Below are 15,675 nucleotides of genomic sequence, written 5' to 3'. Positions count from 1 at the left end.
ACTAAAGCAGTCCCTCGGGTGGCAGCAAGCCGCCCCTCCGCTTTCACTGCGCTCCTCGCAGCCCTGGGGCCCGCGCAGCGGCTCTCCACGGGGGCCGTGGCCGGAGGGCTCCGCAGCCCCCTGCACGAAGCGGCTCATCGCTGCATTGTAACCGCTGCAGCGACGGCGGCTGCTGCGCCCCCCCGGGGAGGGCCGCCCACCGCAGGCTGGGACGCACCTGGGGGTAACAACGCCGCTGGGGCAGCGCACCCAGCAAGCCCCGGGCCGCCGCCTCACCGCTGCAAGCAGGCGGGCTCCCTCGCGCAGCCACCGCGTCTCGCTCTCGGCCGGCCTCACGTGCCGGGCCCCCCCACCCTCCCGATTGTTTTATACTCCACCACCCGGCACGTGACCGACAGCGGGGCTCGCCCTCCCCCGCCAGGAGGCTTTCCCCCCTCCCCTCCGGCCGGCTGACGGACGCTCCCAACGGGAAGCTAGAGGGGGCAAAGCTCCTCCCAGCCGTGGCGCCTCGCAACGCGCTCAGCGCCGCAGCCCCTCCCGTATCCCTTGCGCGTGCTCGGAGCCCCAGCAGCTGGGCCATGGGCTCTGTTGAGCTAGGCAAGCGCGGCCTCCCGCAGGCGCGCGCGCGCGCGCGCACACACCCTCACAGGGATGGGTACTGCCCCAGGGGTGGATCTGCTGCAGCTCCTGGCAGGCTGGGTAACAGGGGGTCTGATCTGCACCTGAGCCCTCTCCAAAAGCTCTGAGCGTGAACACCCTGGGAGAATACTGCAGGGAATGAACAGATAAGACCTTGCTGTGTGAGGGAGGCTCCGCATATTGAAACTAAACGGCCTAGTGACCTCAATAATAAATAATACTTATATAGCATCGTTCATTTGATGAGCTCAAAGCCATTTAAAATTATGAGTATTCCCATTTTATAGATGGGGAAAACTGGGGCACAAAGAAGTTAAATGATTAGCCTAAGGCCATACACTGAGTGGCAGGGTGGGGAACAGAGTTAGGTTTCCCACCTATCAGTCTTGGACCCAACCATCTATTATCTTACAAAGAGGGCACAATATATCAGATCAAGATATGAATAAAACTGAAGATTAAATCCATAAATAGATACAAGAACTCAGACAAATGTAACCCTCAAAAAAGAGTATAAAGTCATCAGAAAAAATACACTTTTTTTTTTTTGCAGTTACTTCAGCTTATATACAAATACAATAACACCGAAGGGAAATTCTGACTGTACATCCATAGGGGCTGAAGTACTACTTTGGTTCAAGAGCCTTATATCCACCACTCTCTTCCCATCTGTTCCACTTTCTTGCCCATATTTAATCCCCATAATATCTGGCAACTTTCAGTTCTGCCTTCAGCACTGGAGAATGCTCCTATGATGCTACTTGAAGCTTGCAAGAGCATGTGAATTCGTTAAATATTATAGTAGTATACAGTGTTGAGACATTAGAGACTCTGTATTGCATTTAGTGAAAGGTCAGGAGCTACAAATACAGTTAGAAAACCATTCAACCCAGTAGGGTGGATCATCAGGTTCCAGGAACGGGCAAATTTAAACCTTAGCAATGATTGTGAAACCAAGATGACATAAAGAAGGTGTAATAAAGCATGTATCATTGTAGATTACTGTCTCTGCTTCATTTATTTTCTATATATTAAAATATGATAATTCTAAACAAGAAATTGCAGCATATGACTGAATATAGTAGTTTGCTATCTATACAGATGAATAATCAGAATCTGCTGATCTCGTGTTCTGGTTTGTGTTGTCTCTAGTGAATGAGCTCTTTCTGATCTTAAGTAAGGCATCATTCTGCAGATGGGCTTTAGCAATGGGTATACAATAGAGCTGGTCAGGAATTTTACAACTAAATGTCAAAAAATGCTGATTCGTCAAAACCAAAACTTCATGGGAAAGGTCTGATTTCTACAAATTTCCCATTTTGAAAAACTTTTGGAGAAAAGATTCAACATTGTCAAAATGTTCCATTTTAACATTTCCCAAACAGAAAATTCAATTTTTTGCTTCAAAACAATTTTTCATTTTGAAATCTAATTTACAGTAAAAAAAAAAAGAGAGAGAGGTTGAAATCAAAAGAAAACATTTAAATTGACCTAAACCTTCTTTTTTTTTAATTTTCAGTTTGTGAAAATTTTTGAGATTACGACTTTTTGTCCTGATTCCATATGGAAATTTAAAAAAAAAAATCTACATTTTCCCAGGACAGGAAACCCATTTCCTGCCTAGCTCTAGTATATACTATCTGAAGGGGTTCACTTATTTCCATGCTCACACTGGCCTCTTTTTCTTCCATATTAACTTCAGCCTTTTTCACATTTTCAGAGCACTCCATAACTGCTCTACCTGCACCTCTCTCCCACACATCCAGCCACACCCTTGGCTCCACCTAAGCTTCTCTCCCTTTGACTCCTTAGCCCACTCATGGCTTTGTGCCACCTTTCACAACACCCTGACAGCATGAAACAGTTCCCATTAAAGCCAAGCCCCCACATTCTCTTTCTTCAAAAAAAAAAAAAATAATAACCTACCTCTTCCCAGCTGTAATTACCACACAACACAGTGTCTGTAGTGCAGCCAACTAGACTATCTCATGTTTCTAAATTCTTCAAGGCAGAGTCCTGTTATTTCTTCATCATAGTTTCCCAGTTATACAACCCCTTGTTGTACACACCCATTGTATAAAGAATAATAATCTAGAGAGTTTTGCTCTTTAAAGTTTGGAAGCTGTGTTGCCATGACCATGATTTGGGCATATCTTTTCCTTTCTTTTTCAGGTGGCCTGCTGCAGTTAGTAATAAGTGGAACATCTGACAAGCTGTTTTGGGGTTGAGTGTGTTGGCAACCACCTTTGGATAAAATTCATGTATATGATGTGAATTGGTTTTGTCAAAGATTTTCTTGTAGCAGAATATATTTTACACCATCTCCTCTGCTGGGATTATTTATCCTGGAAGGGTAAAGCATATGGAGCAACTTGACTGCAGAATTCAAAGTTTTGAAGGATCAAGCAACCTCTTTACCCTGCTCCAGAATACAAGACCAAGGAGAGCCTTGGCTAAATGGGTTGTAAATTCAGAACCAATAAAAGGAACTTCTACTTCATGCAGCACATAATCAGTCTGTCGAATTCACTGCTGCAGGAGGTCAAATCCTGTTACAAGACTTATAAAAGGGTTGGACAATTTAAAATAATAGTGTTAATTACGACTTAATTTGGACATGGTTTGAAAATAGGAACGATACAAGGCAAGATGGTGTAAGGGTGATAATTTATCATGCTTCAGGGCACCAGTGATAGCTTAGACAGGTCAGGAAGAAGCATGTACACCCTTTATAGCATTGCACAATTGACTAAGTGTACTAATACTTGCTTATCCAGGGAAGAAGTGAGGAATAATATTTGGAAAGTGTTCTGAACTGAAAAGAGTTAAGATTTACTAAGTATTATATCCCCCTGTATTCCACAAAACATCTGCAGTTCTGCCTCTGACACTTCATCTTCTTTGTGCACTTCTCCAGATCTTGTTCTCTTTTTCATCTTCAAACTAGAAAAAATACATGTCACATATATTCATTATTGCCAACTCGACAAGGATATTGGATATTGGTAATTCATTACTGAAATATTGTAATTTGATCTGTTGTACAGATGCTATCCTTCAGTAAAATGTTTACTAAATGAACAGTCAAAATGGTAGTGTGACAAATTGTGCTCTAATAGTTAGTATGTAGCCATCGTGCCTATGATTCCTGGGAAAGTTATTCCTTTTTTCTAGTTCCTCGTTGCTTGGTGAGGATACAAACATGAGGTCTGGTCATCTACTCCAATATACACATTTTATGCCAGTGTAGGGATTTACACTGGCATAACAGACTGAAAAGTCAGGCCCACCTTCTCCAACAGAACGCTCTATGAACCTTTGTAAAGTAGATCTGAATGCACGCAAACAGGAAGACTAAATGGAAAGGCCTGCCACATGGTCTAACTGTGGGCCCAACTTACTGTGGGGTAGGACTAGTTTGTATTGCGCAAAGCCGTACTAAAGCAAGCTTAGCCAGCCGCTAGAGGAGGCCCGCTGAAGAGGTGAATCAGGTGATATAGAGCTGTTGGATTGGTTATTATGCCATGCCCTTCCCAAATGACATATGGGCATGGCCAGAGGAAAGCGTGCATGGCCAAGGCTCCTGTACTTACTAATGCTCAGTTGCTGGGGTGGCCCCTGGGGCCCACTGACAGCCACCGCAATTTAGAAAAGCTTTCAGGTTTCTCTAAGTTACACAGAAGATTGGACTGGCACACAGATGGCCCCAAGATCAGAGAGGGAGGTGGGTCACAAAGATGGCTTAACGCCACCTTTACACACAATCCTCCTGAGACGCACCAGATGGTCCTTGGCCACAGCCCAGGATCTGGGCCTGTGTATTATGTCTTTTTGCTAAAATAACAGAAGCAGTTTTGGTTTGGTCTTAAATACAAGATAGTGAATAAGGTGTGCATACAATGATCTTATAGCAGTTTCACAATCATTTAGCCCCCAATCCACCAAAGTATTTAACCATGTACTGAAGTTGGACTGAGATTCATTTAATCAACAGAGGGGGTCTAACAAATATTTATTAAGGCAAAACACTCAGCAAATAGTGATCCATTACTTATAAGTGGGAAGCTCATTAGGATGATGTCATCACAGTCACTTCCAGCACTGGACAATACAGCTCCAACCTCCCTTTGTTACACAAACTTATTTATAACTTCTTATCTTTTCTTATACTTATGTATTAGTCTCTTGTTTCCATTTTAACTCTCCTCCCCTCATTAGGGTTGCCAGGGATCCGGTTTTCAAAGACGGATCTTGGCTGCTCCAGTCAGCACTGTCAACTGGACTGTTAAAAGTCCAGTCGGCAGCGCAGCGGGGGCCCAGGGCTCCTGTAGGCTCCATGCCTGCCCTAGCTCCACGTGGCTCCTGGAAGCGGACGCCAGGTCCCTGCAGCCCCTAGGCCCTGGGGCGGCCAGGGACTGGGAGGCTCTGCACGCTAGCCCCGCTCCGAGAGCCATTTCCGCAGCTCCCATTGGCCAGAAACCGCAACCAACGGGAGCTGCAGGGGTCAGCGCCTGCGGGCACGAAGGCAGCACGCACTGCACAGAGCCGCCTGACCATCCATGCCCGTAGAAGCCGCAGGGACCTGGTGGCGCTTCCTCAGAGTTGCAGAAAGCACTGCTGGGACCCTACACTCCCTCCCGCACCTCAGTCTTGCCAGAGTCCCCTCTTGCACCCCAAACCCCTAATCCCCAGCCCCACCCAAAGCCTGTATCTGCAGCCCAGAGCCCTACCCCCTCCCGCACCCCAACCCTCTGCCCCAGCCCAGTGAAAGCAAGTGAGGGTAGGGAAGAGCGAGTGATGGAGGGAGGGGGGATGGAGCAAGTGGGGGGCGAGGCCCTGGAGAAGGGGTGGGGCATGGATATGGCCTCAGAGAAGGGGCGGGGAAGGGGTGTTCGGTTTTACGTGATTAGAAAGTTGGCAACCCTACCCTCCATCAATACAGGTTTAGTGTTAGTTCAATCAAACCAGTCTTTTCTACCTCTTTAGTTACTTTATCTTTTCTTGTTCTCACAAACATGATTACTCTGCAAATTCTTACACATACACAGTTCTACTTTTACTTACACCATTAAACATTAGACTCTTAAAATCCACAGCAGGCTTCTATTAGGCCTAAGTATGCTGTCACGCCCAACATATGGGACTATTACACACTTTATTTTAAGTATGTGGCTTAAGTGCTTATCTGGTTGGAAGCCTTATTCAAAAGCTGACCAAATAAGAATGACAGCATGCTAAATATTATACAGACATCAGTATCCTATCAGTAAGTGATCATTCACTGTTTTTATAGCAAAATGTTCTCATTGAACTATAGATATCCTAAACTAACTGCAATATAAACAGTACCCTAAAAGTGACCTCAGAAGAAGAAATTCCCAGACAAAAAGCTATGTTAAGATGGATGACAGTTGAGAGTATGGATCAGTAACTTAAAGGTAAATCATTAACGGGATATTTTAATTATCCCCAAATCAAGCAATACTAATCTAGGAAATTCAAAGTTAAGGTTAAGCTTAAAAGTGTTAAGGACTTGAAAAGTTCAGTTAAAGCACCCAAACAACCTTAAATTCTGTCCTGAAGTGAAACCATGCAAAACCCATACAAGTATGATTAGGAGCTTTTATTGTTTGTGCTGCTTTTAACCATTTAAGAGAGGTAAAATCCTGGCCCCATTGAAGTCAATGGCAAAACTGGTTATTCTGCACTTGATTTTTACTGCATTTCACCTTGTGTAACTTTTTTATACCTGTGCAAATTGTTCATAAACACTACCAAATCAGAATTCTCCACTCACACCAGCTGTGACATTTTACATCCACTTTGCATTCATTTTGCACAAATGTTGACTTCACAAACTGAAATATGGTTCTCCTAACAGGGTGGATAAAAATCAATGATTTTTTTTTATTTAAATCAGAGTTTTTTGATAAAATGCTTGTTGAGGAAAAAAACTATCTAAAGATCATTTTAATTAAGATACATTATAGCCCAGAGATATCTCATCACGGAATAGGGATTATAAATTCTAATTCTACAGTATGAGACAATGTATTCATGTAATGATTAAGAAAAGTTTTGTAAATGAGTTCCAATAGTTCATGGATTATGGACCCAATCTTATGGGGTTCCAGGGGCTTCTATATAGATTATTTAGGTTAATCTTTCTATCTACCCAAAGGGACCCAGCACTCAGTCTAGAAGATACCATCAGAGATGCTTAGTTTTGCAGTTCTCAAATTGTGGATTTGTATCTCCAGAGACAACATGCTTGTTAACAACAAAAATGTTTTTAAATATAAAATATAATATATAGATAGGTGAGAAATAACAGACCTCAACCCTATTGTCCCTCTGCAAATTTGTGTATACAGAGTTAATCCCTTAACTCTCTCTACAAGTGCAAAGTTTCAAAACGTTCAGTGAATAGAAGATTGTTGGGGGTGGAATAGATCTGGACAAGGAGAAGTCTGGAGATAAATGTGAGAATGGAGGGACAGGCAGTAGAAACGAAAGTGAAACTGTTTGAGCAGGTTTCATAGTAACAGCCGTGTTAGTCTGTATTCGCAAAAAGAAAAGGAGTACTTGTGGCACCTTAGAGACTAACCAATTTATTTGAGCATAAGCTTTCGTGAGCTACAGCTCACTTGCATCCGATGAAGTGAGCTGTAGCTCACGAAAGCTTATGCTCAAATAAATTGGTTAGTCTCTAAGGTGCCACAAGTACTCCTTTTCTTTTTGTTTGAGCAGCATATTCCAGAAGTCTTGAAGTCTCTCTGAGTGTAGCCTTCATTGATCTGAGATCTACCATACCATTCTCTCACTAGAAGGGAAAACCTATAATGGCAGCAGGCCATAAAAGAGACCCAGTTTGGGAATAAGAACCATTCAAGAAATATACATTTGCTGGTGATGTTTTAAAGAAAATCACACCAGGGAACTGGAGGAAGTCACTTAAGCACTTGGATTCAGAGACTGTTCAAGTGATAATCTCACTTTTAATAGCAGTAGCTGCTTCTGCCGGTGTAGAAAGAATATTTTCTTGCTTTGGACTAATTCATTCCAAATTGAGAAATCGTTTGGGACCTGAAAAGGCAGGAAAACTTGTTTTTCTTTTCCAGATTATGAACAAACAGGAAAATGAAGGTGGAGACGACTGAGTTAGCTGCGGAAGACAATATTTTAAGTTTCTCATGTTGACTTGGCTAACATAGTCGATTTAATTTTTGTTGTTGTTTTTTTAAATATTTCATTTAACTATTTTAGTTAAAAATAATTTTAACAAAAACTTGAATGTTTAAATTCAAAAATTCATATGCTTGTTTTGTTAAAATATTATACGTTTGCTGTTGAAGAACAAAATCCAGAATACATAAAGTTGTTGTTTTAGTTAAATAAAACAATTTAAATGTCTGTCTGGTGATGTTCTCCTCCTAATACAGCTTGGAAAGAAAATCCTCCAAATATTAATGATTAACCTGTTGAATTGGAGATAGTTCACCTCCCAATGACTTCATGAATATCTGCTTCAAATACCTTTGGTAAATAAAATAACCAAATACTCATTCATTTTCTGATATAGTAGTAAAACTAATCTGAAAAGTTTCCAAAACAAATCACTTAAAAATGTATATTGTGTACCTTCTAAAAATGAAAACTACATCTATCTCTGAGTTGTGAAGAATATGTATTAAGGTTATAACAACCAACAAAAATGCCAGTACATCCCACGCCACTTCCAGCAGGTCCCATTGTCCTGGAGCAGCGAACCTCGGCCAGTGGGAGCTGCGATCAGCCAAACCTGCGGACGCGGCAGGTAAACAAACCGGCCCAGTCCGGCAGGGGCTTTCCCTGCACAAGTGGCAGAACAAGTTTGGGAACCACTGATCTAGTCCAGGAGTTTTCCTTTTCTTTTGCAAGAATATAAGGAGATGGCTAATTACCTGTTCCTTTATGTATATTTGGTAATACAAATTAAGAACTAAAATAATACATTTAAAAAATTCTCCTATTCCCCCCTAAATTATTGTTTTTATTCTGATAGGTTTTACATGCGGTTTTCCACATGAGGGTGTTGTTTCACAACAGCAATTTGCATTTTAAATGGTCAATGCATAGATTAAGCACCTGTAAGTAAATATTTTATTTATAACTAAGAAATATTAATTGTATCCGGTTTACGGTTTGGGTGATTTTTGTGTGTTATACGTTTAGGATTAAAAAAATTGTTCCAAACAGCATGAGCTTTGACCCAATGTATTATCTTACCCTTACCATACTGAAGGAAGAGCTTGCATTCCTTGTGGTAATTTAGGCCACCACCACTGAAAAAATGTTTTGGCCCTCCACCTGTACACAAACACAGAACGTAACAAAAATGAAAAGAACCGTTCAAAGAACAGTTATATTAACTCTGGCCAAACAATCGTGACATTGAGGTCATAGGTCAAATCTGAAGCCTTGCCCACCTTGGGAAAATTACCTTTCCAATGACCAAGTACTGAAGAGCTTTAATATATATAATCTAGGATGGGAAAGTTGAATACAGTAGAACCTCAGAGTTACAAACTGACCAGTCAACCACACACCTCATTTGGAACCGGCAGTACACAATCAGGCAGAGGGAGAGACAAAAAAAAAAAAAAACCAAAACCAAATACAGTACAATACTGGGTTAAATGTAAACTACTAAAAATATAAAGGGAAAGTTTTAAAAAAATATTTGACAAGGTACAGAAACTGTTTCTGTGATTATTTCATTTAAATTAAGATGGTTAAAAGCAGCATTTTTGTTTTGCATAGTAAAGTTTCAAAGCTATATTAAATCAGTGTTCAGTTGTCAACTTTTGAAAGAACAACCATAACGTTTTGTTCAGTTACAGACATTTCAGAGTAATGAACAACCTCCATTCCCAAGGTGTTTCCGAGGTTCTACATTTTAGTGTTTATGTACATTAGCGTGCATTTCTACTCCAAAAAGTGACTGCTTAGTAGAGGCAGCGTAGGGTTCTATATTTTTCGTATCTCGATTGCTTTCAAATCAGATTTGATCCTTTACAGATAAAAACATGTTTTTTCAAACTGCCATCCCTGCAAACTGAGCCTCGAATCTGAGATTCAGTTTTGTTCTTTTTGACTCAGGAAACCTCAGCAGAATTGTTCACTAAGTTCCAAATGCTGATCCAAATTTTTCCCTCACTTATATCTGTGCCAACCCATTGTCTTCAAGTCATGAGGAGATACACCCATGCAACCTCATTCTCTTCAATATGGGTTCATGGAGATAACCTGGGGCAAAATTTGGCCCTGCAATGATGAGAACTTTGTTAACAATCATTCTAACGATGCATGATCCAGAATAGAGCCCAGTTTTATGTCTCAAAGCATTGACTACATTGCTAAAAGGAACAAAAAATAGTTCAACTTTATTCTGTTGCTAAAGCAAGCAGGTATGACTTTGCCAGTGTATATCAAGAGGTGATTCTCAAATAGGGTCAAGAGTTGGGCAAGATGTCTATTTACACAAAGATTAAACTAAAGTGGGAGCAATCAGAGTAGAGATCAGAACTTGCTCTGCGTTTGGTACTGTCATCCCGTTCCCCCCCCCCCCCCGCCGCCCCTTTCTGTCAAATATGGTTCAAACCTTATAATTAACTGTCACAGTCAAAAGGTATTCCTAAAATCCTGATATGGTCCCCAAGTCAGCTGATTTTCTTGCTGTCACTAATGCTTACAGAGGAAGCAAAAATTTGAGGACAACGAGGCCATGTAGCAAAGTAATAATTTTTTGAAGGCTAGGTGAAAAAAAAAAAATGCCACACAGTTAACTTTAATTTCTGACACTGTGTATAGAAGCAGCTGGGCTCCTCTATTTTGTTTTCAAGCAGATGACCAGATGCTGAATTAGTTCATACTCACTTTCTCAACACAGCAATTTTTTTTTTTTTTGCCTAAACTACATATAGAAATCACACATTTGCCAATGCAAAACCATTTCTATCATCAGCCCGTTTTTTTGAGGAGTCCTTAGTTAGGGTCAGAACAAAAAAGCAGTCAGATCTAATTTTGCTGTATCTGCGCTTTCAACTGTATAACAATGTAAACAGAAAAATATGAATAAAGTATATTTATTTGCTTTCTTTCCAAAGAAATTTAGAGGAAAGGGAAAATGTATCTTATCTTAATTCTTCACGATTGAATCTCTGTGAAACTATTAAAAAAGAAAACATTCCAATTATAAATTGCAGAGAAAAGGTGGCTCACATACTTTGCAAAAAATGGAAAAATTAATAATCAAATTATTTACTAATAGAAATGTATTTCAAGACATCTTTACTATCACAGAAAATAGACCAAAAATAGGTCTACAACAGAGAAACAAACAGTAAATTTTAAAAGGGTATATGAAAACTCTACACAATACTGAATATCAGAGGGATAGCCATGTTAGCCTGTATCCACAAAAACAACGAAGAGTCTGGTGGCACCTTAAAAACTAACAGATTTATTTGGGCATAAGCTTTCGTGGGTAAAAAACCCACTTCTTCAGATGCATGGTGACACAATACAGGTGACACTTCTGTAATTTGAGTTTAAAAGAAATTATACCTACACTTACCATGTTTTTAAAACCTGGAAGACTTATACATTTTTTAAAATGGTCAAGCATCACAATCTTGCAATTGATTTTCTTGCACTAGACATATTTTTCTGGGTGTACCAATACTTGCTTTTTTAATGTAGCTTACTGAAAAAAATATTTTTCAGCATTAATTTACGGGGTTCATTTACTATGCTGAATTCCTTGGTTAAGTGAGCTGAAGTGGATGCAAAATATGAATAACAACAGTGCCAGTGCTCTATGTGTGGATACAACACGTATCAAAAATCTAACTTCATTCAGTAAGGCCCTAGGAACAACTTTTTCATTAGGTGTTTTGATATTATTGGCAGTTCCTATGGTTTTGTTAGTCCTTATTACAGTTCTTAGAAATGCCTTGTTTATCCGGACTTTTGTGGTGGACAAAAATCTTAAGACGAAGGAGTAATTATTTCTTTTCTAATTTGGCTATTTTGGGTTTTGAAGTGGGTAAGTTATATTAGCATAATGAAGCAATATATTATTTATAATATCAATGTTAAAGATATCTTTAAGGCAAATAAAAATGGTTTATGTCACTAAGTTGTTTCTCAGCTTAAGAAAGTTTACCAAGCATACAGTATACTTAGCAGACCCACTTGGAAAAGGTGGAAGCGGTTCTGGACATGCTAAGACAGGCTGGCCTTACAGCCAATCCAGCCAAGTGTGCTATAGGGCTAGCTGAGGCTAAATACCTTGGCTACATTGTAGGAAAGGGGCATGATCAAGCCCCAACTGAACAAACTGGAAGCTACCCAAAATTGGCCCCGGCCAAATCGGAAAAAGCAAGTCCAGGCATTCCTGGGCGTGGTGGGGTACTACCAGCGATTTATTCCCCATTTTGCTACCAGAGCGAGTCCCCTGACAGACCTGATAACAGCCCGGGGTCCGGACAAGGTCAAGTGGACTGACGCTGCCGAGAACACATTCACGGATCTACGAATAGCCCTCTGCAGTAACCCTGTGCTTACAGCCCCGGACTTCAACAAAGAGTTCATTTTGCAAACAGATGCATCTGAAGTAGGATTGGGAGCTATCCTATCACAGATGGTCGGAGACAAAGAACACCCAATCCTCTACCGCAGCAGGAAACTCTTCCCGAGAGAGCAGAAGTATGCAGTGGTTGAGAGAGAGTGCCCTGCTGTGAAATGGGCCATGGAAACACTTCGTTATTACCTACTGGGACGACGGTTTACCCTTGTGACCGATCATGCACCCCTCCAGTGGATGCAGCACAATAAAGAGAAGAATGCAAGGGTGACCAGATGGTTCCTGTCTTTACAACCTTTCCAATTCACCATACAACACTGGGCTGGAGACCACCATGGCAACGCAGACGGCTTATCACGACTACACTGCCTGACATCCCAAGTTGCCCAACCCTGTGGTGTTGAGCAGGGAGGGGGATATGTGACAGGGTCAGGCCAGATGGCTACAAAGAGTGGCTGAAGGTAGATACATTAGTTCCAGGTTAAGCAGGTCCCTTTCCCCTAGGTAAAATAACAGGGACTATCCCAGAACACTCAGGAACTTTCTAGAACTAATTAAGGCAGGCAGGCTAATTAGGACACCTGTAGCCAATTGGGAAGCTGCTAGAATTAATTAAGGCTAATCAGGACACCTGGTTTAAAAAGGCTCTCACTCCAGTTAGTGAGGGGCATGCAAGGAGCTGAGAGTGAGTGCTGCTGGAGGACTGAGGAGTACAAATGCTATCTTGCATCAAGAGGAAGGTCCTGTGGTGAGGATACAGAAGGTGTTGGGAGGACGCCATGGGGAAGTAGCCCAAGGAGTTGTAGCTGTCACACAGGTGTTACGCAAAACACTATAGACAGCTCTGATCAACAGGGCCCTGGGCTGGAACCCAGAGTAGAGGGCTAGCCCGGGTTCCCCCAACTCCCTCTTGGATACAGGAGAAGTTGACTTGGACTGTGGGTCCCACCAGAGGGGAAGGTCCCGGACCTGTCCCCTGACCCACTAGGTGGACCAGCAGAGACTGCGGGGATTGTTCTCCTTCCTTTTCCCCATGCTGGCCAGTGATGAGGTTACCTGAGTGAACGGCAGATTTGAGCCACGAAAGTGGCCAAACTGAGGACTACTGTGAATCTCTGAGGTGAGCAAAATCCGCCAATAAGTGCAGGACCCACCAAGGTAGAGGAGGAACTTTGTCACAATTGTCACACAGTAGAGATTAACTAGTGGAACCTTGTAAATATTGTAGAATATTTACTGCCTTGTTTTTTTCTACTTTGAAATTAAGTACCAATCTGAAAATACCTGAATAATACTTAAGACAGACCAAGTTATTGCAGTGTATGTATATAATTATTTCTTCTGGAATAACATAAGGTATTGTATCATGCTTTTTAGAGAACATAAAGTTGGTAATAGGAATTAATTTTTACAACGTTAATTTTGGATGACTAATTTTTTATCAAACCACAGAATGACTATCTAATTCCAATACCCTAGTACATTATTACTAAACCCTCTTTTAGTTCTAACATTTCAAAACTGTGTTAAAAATGTCAACTTCTATAGCTCAGTTGTTCCTCTTAAACAGTGATTAGTCTGGAAAGTACAACCAATAAGCAGTGACATTTATTTGATAGAAAATTAATAAAGTACAAAAAATGTTTTTTAGATCTAGGGTGAAATTCTGTCTCCACTGAAATCAGTGGCTAAACTCCCACTGACTTCAACAAAGCCAGGAATTTACCCCTAATATGTCAGAGCCCACACACTGATTTCATGAGAACACAAGAACTTCAGTATAAATTCCAATCTGAAATTTGTATTGATATATCTTTAATGGTTCTGTTTTTCTGTTAGCACCACATGCAACCTGGACTACAATAACTGCATTTTGCATTTGATTTCTTTCCATAGAAGCATTCTGTATCCCTGTGTATCTCTCTTATGCCATCACAGACAAGTGGATATTTGGAAGAGGCTTCTACAAACTTCGGCAAGTTGTAGCCCATCTTATGTGCACACCTTCAGCATTTCACATCATCCTCAACAGCTATAATATGTCTCTAAAGCTGTATGTATAGTGTATGCAGTGAGCTGTTAATTCCTACTAATACAGAGATAAATGATATTTCAGATTAAACTGAAGACAATACTATTATAATTTTTCATGAGTTGGTTTTAAAATATAAAAAGTCAGCCAAATTGTGGCTTTAGACCATAATTCAGCAATGAAGCTTGTGCTGAATTTAGAAAACATGAGTAGTCCTATTAACTAAAAAAGCTTTAACAGTATTTTTATATTCTGTGTTTGTGAAATTAATTTTTCTTTTCAACTCTGGTGATGGAGGCCAGATAGCTAGCTAGTTATGGCCTGATCCTATATCTCTGAAATTAACCCCTGGCACAGGGTGGGGCAGAAGATTTGGGGGTGGGGATTGTGTTTCTGTTGGGAGGTTTAATTAACTCTCTGAAGAGGTAGACTTTCATGACTTAGCTAGAGGGCTAGGTTACCTCTGCAACCTAATGGTACCGAGAGCCAGAAAACCATCTGAGGGGAAACTAAGGTGTGACATTTAGGGAAACTGAGGCAGCACACTGGCCAAAAGCCAGATCAGGTATGTCTCTGGTAGTCCTACTGGCTTAAAACAAGCAATCTTATTGAAGTCAATGAAACTGCTAATATGCTTAAAGTTAATCAAGTGTTTCGGTGCTTTACTGGATCAGGGCCTAATTCAGGATTGTATTCTACTGCACTCTCTCTTTTTAATCACTTTTTCCCTTGTGTTAATATGCACAATAGTCTGCACGAGCCCTATCAAGCTTTCACTGTATGTCTTATGCTCTTTTAATATTATTTTAGGTGGCTTATTAAATTCAACAGGCAAGGATTTCAAACACCCTAGCTATGATGGTAGCAATTGGGATTTTGCATTCATACCCCATGATGACCCAGCAATTATCATTTGGGAACATGTGGCTGCCTGCAGCACCATAACAGATGGCAAATGCTACACGGAATATTATCTCACCTGGTCTTTTCATGTGTATACTTCAGTCTTAAACACTTTTATATGAGCAATATCTGTGGCCTATTCCCACATGCACATTTACCACAACATAAAAACACACAAAAGAAGTCAACTGAGTAGGACACCCAGTATTAGCAGACCTTCAGAGAGCAGTGAAGGGCCATTAAGACTTTTTTTCTTCCTGGAAAAATATAAAACTGTACATAAGGAGGAAATACCTAATCCTTAAACAGACTGGTAAACCTGACTTCAGTACCAGGCAAACTGCTTGAAACTATAGTAAAGAACAAGACTGTCAGACACATAGATGAACATAATTTGTTGGGGAAGAGTCAACATGTTTTTTGTAAAGTGAAATCATGCCTCACCAATCTACTAGAATTCTTTGAGAGAGTC

At 40.9% G+C, this 15,675-nt stretch overlaps 1 protein-coding gene across 3 annotated transcripts in view; it reads right to left on the bottom strand.

Annotated features, from left to right (window-relative positions):
* OSBPL1A (oxysterol binding protein like 1A) overlaps positions 1-15,675 on the bottom strand; it is a 154,500-nt gene that overhangs the window by 136,183 nt on the left and 2,642 nt on the right. For 2 of the 3 annotated variants that reach the window (XM_077810341.1, XM_077810343.1), the window contains exon 1: positions 218-332. The exons of the other annotated variant lie outside the window; for it this stretch is intronic. The gene's annotated coding sequence lies outside the window, so the exon portion shown is untranslated. Of the gene's footprint in view, positions 1-217; positions 333-15,675 lie in introns of those variants that run through there. 3 annotated transcript variants of the gene reach the window in all.

This window comes from Eretmochelys imbricata, chromosome 2 (genome assembly GCF_965152235.1).
Source record: "Eretmochelys imbricata isolate rEreImb1 chromosome 2, rEreImb1.hap1, whole genome shotgun sequence".
Lineage (NCBI taxonomy): Eukaryota > Metazoa > Chordata > Testudines > Cheloniidae > Eretmochelys > Eretmochelys imbricata.
The sequence above is the reverse complement of the archived record's forward strand: the minus strand, read 5'-3'. Positions and strand labels throughout refer to the sequence as shown.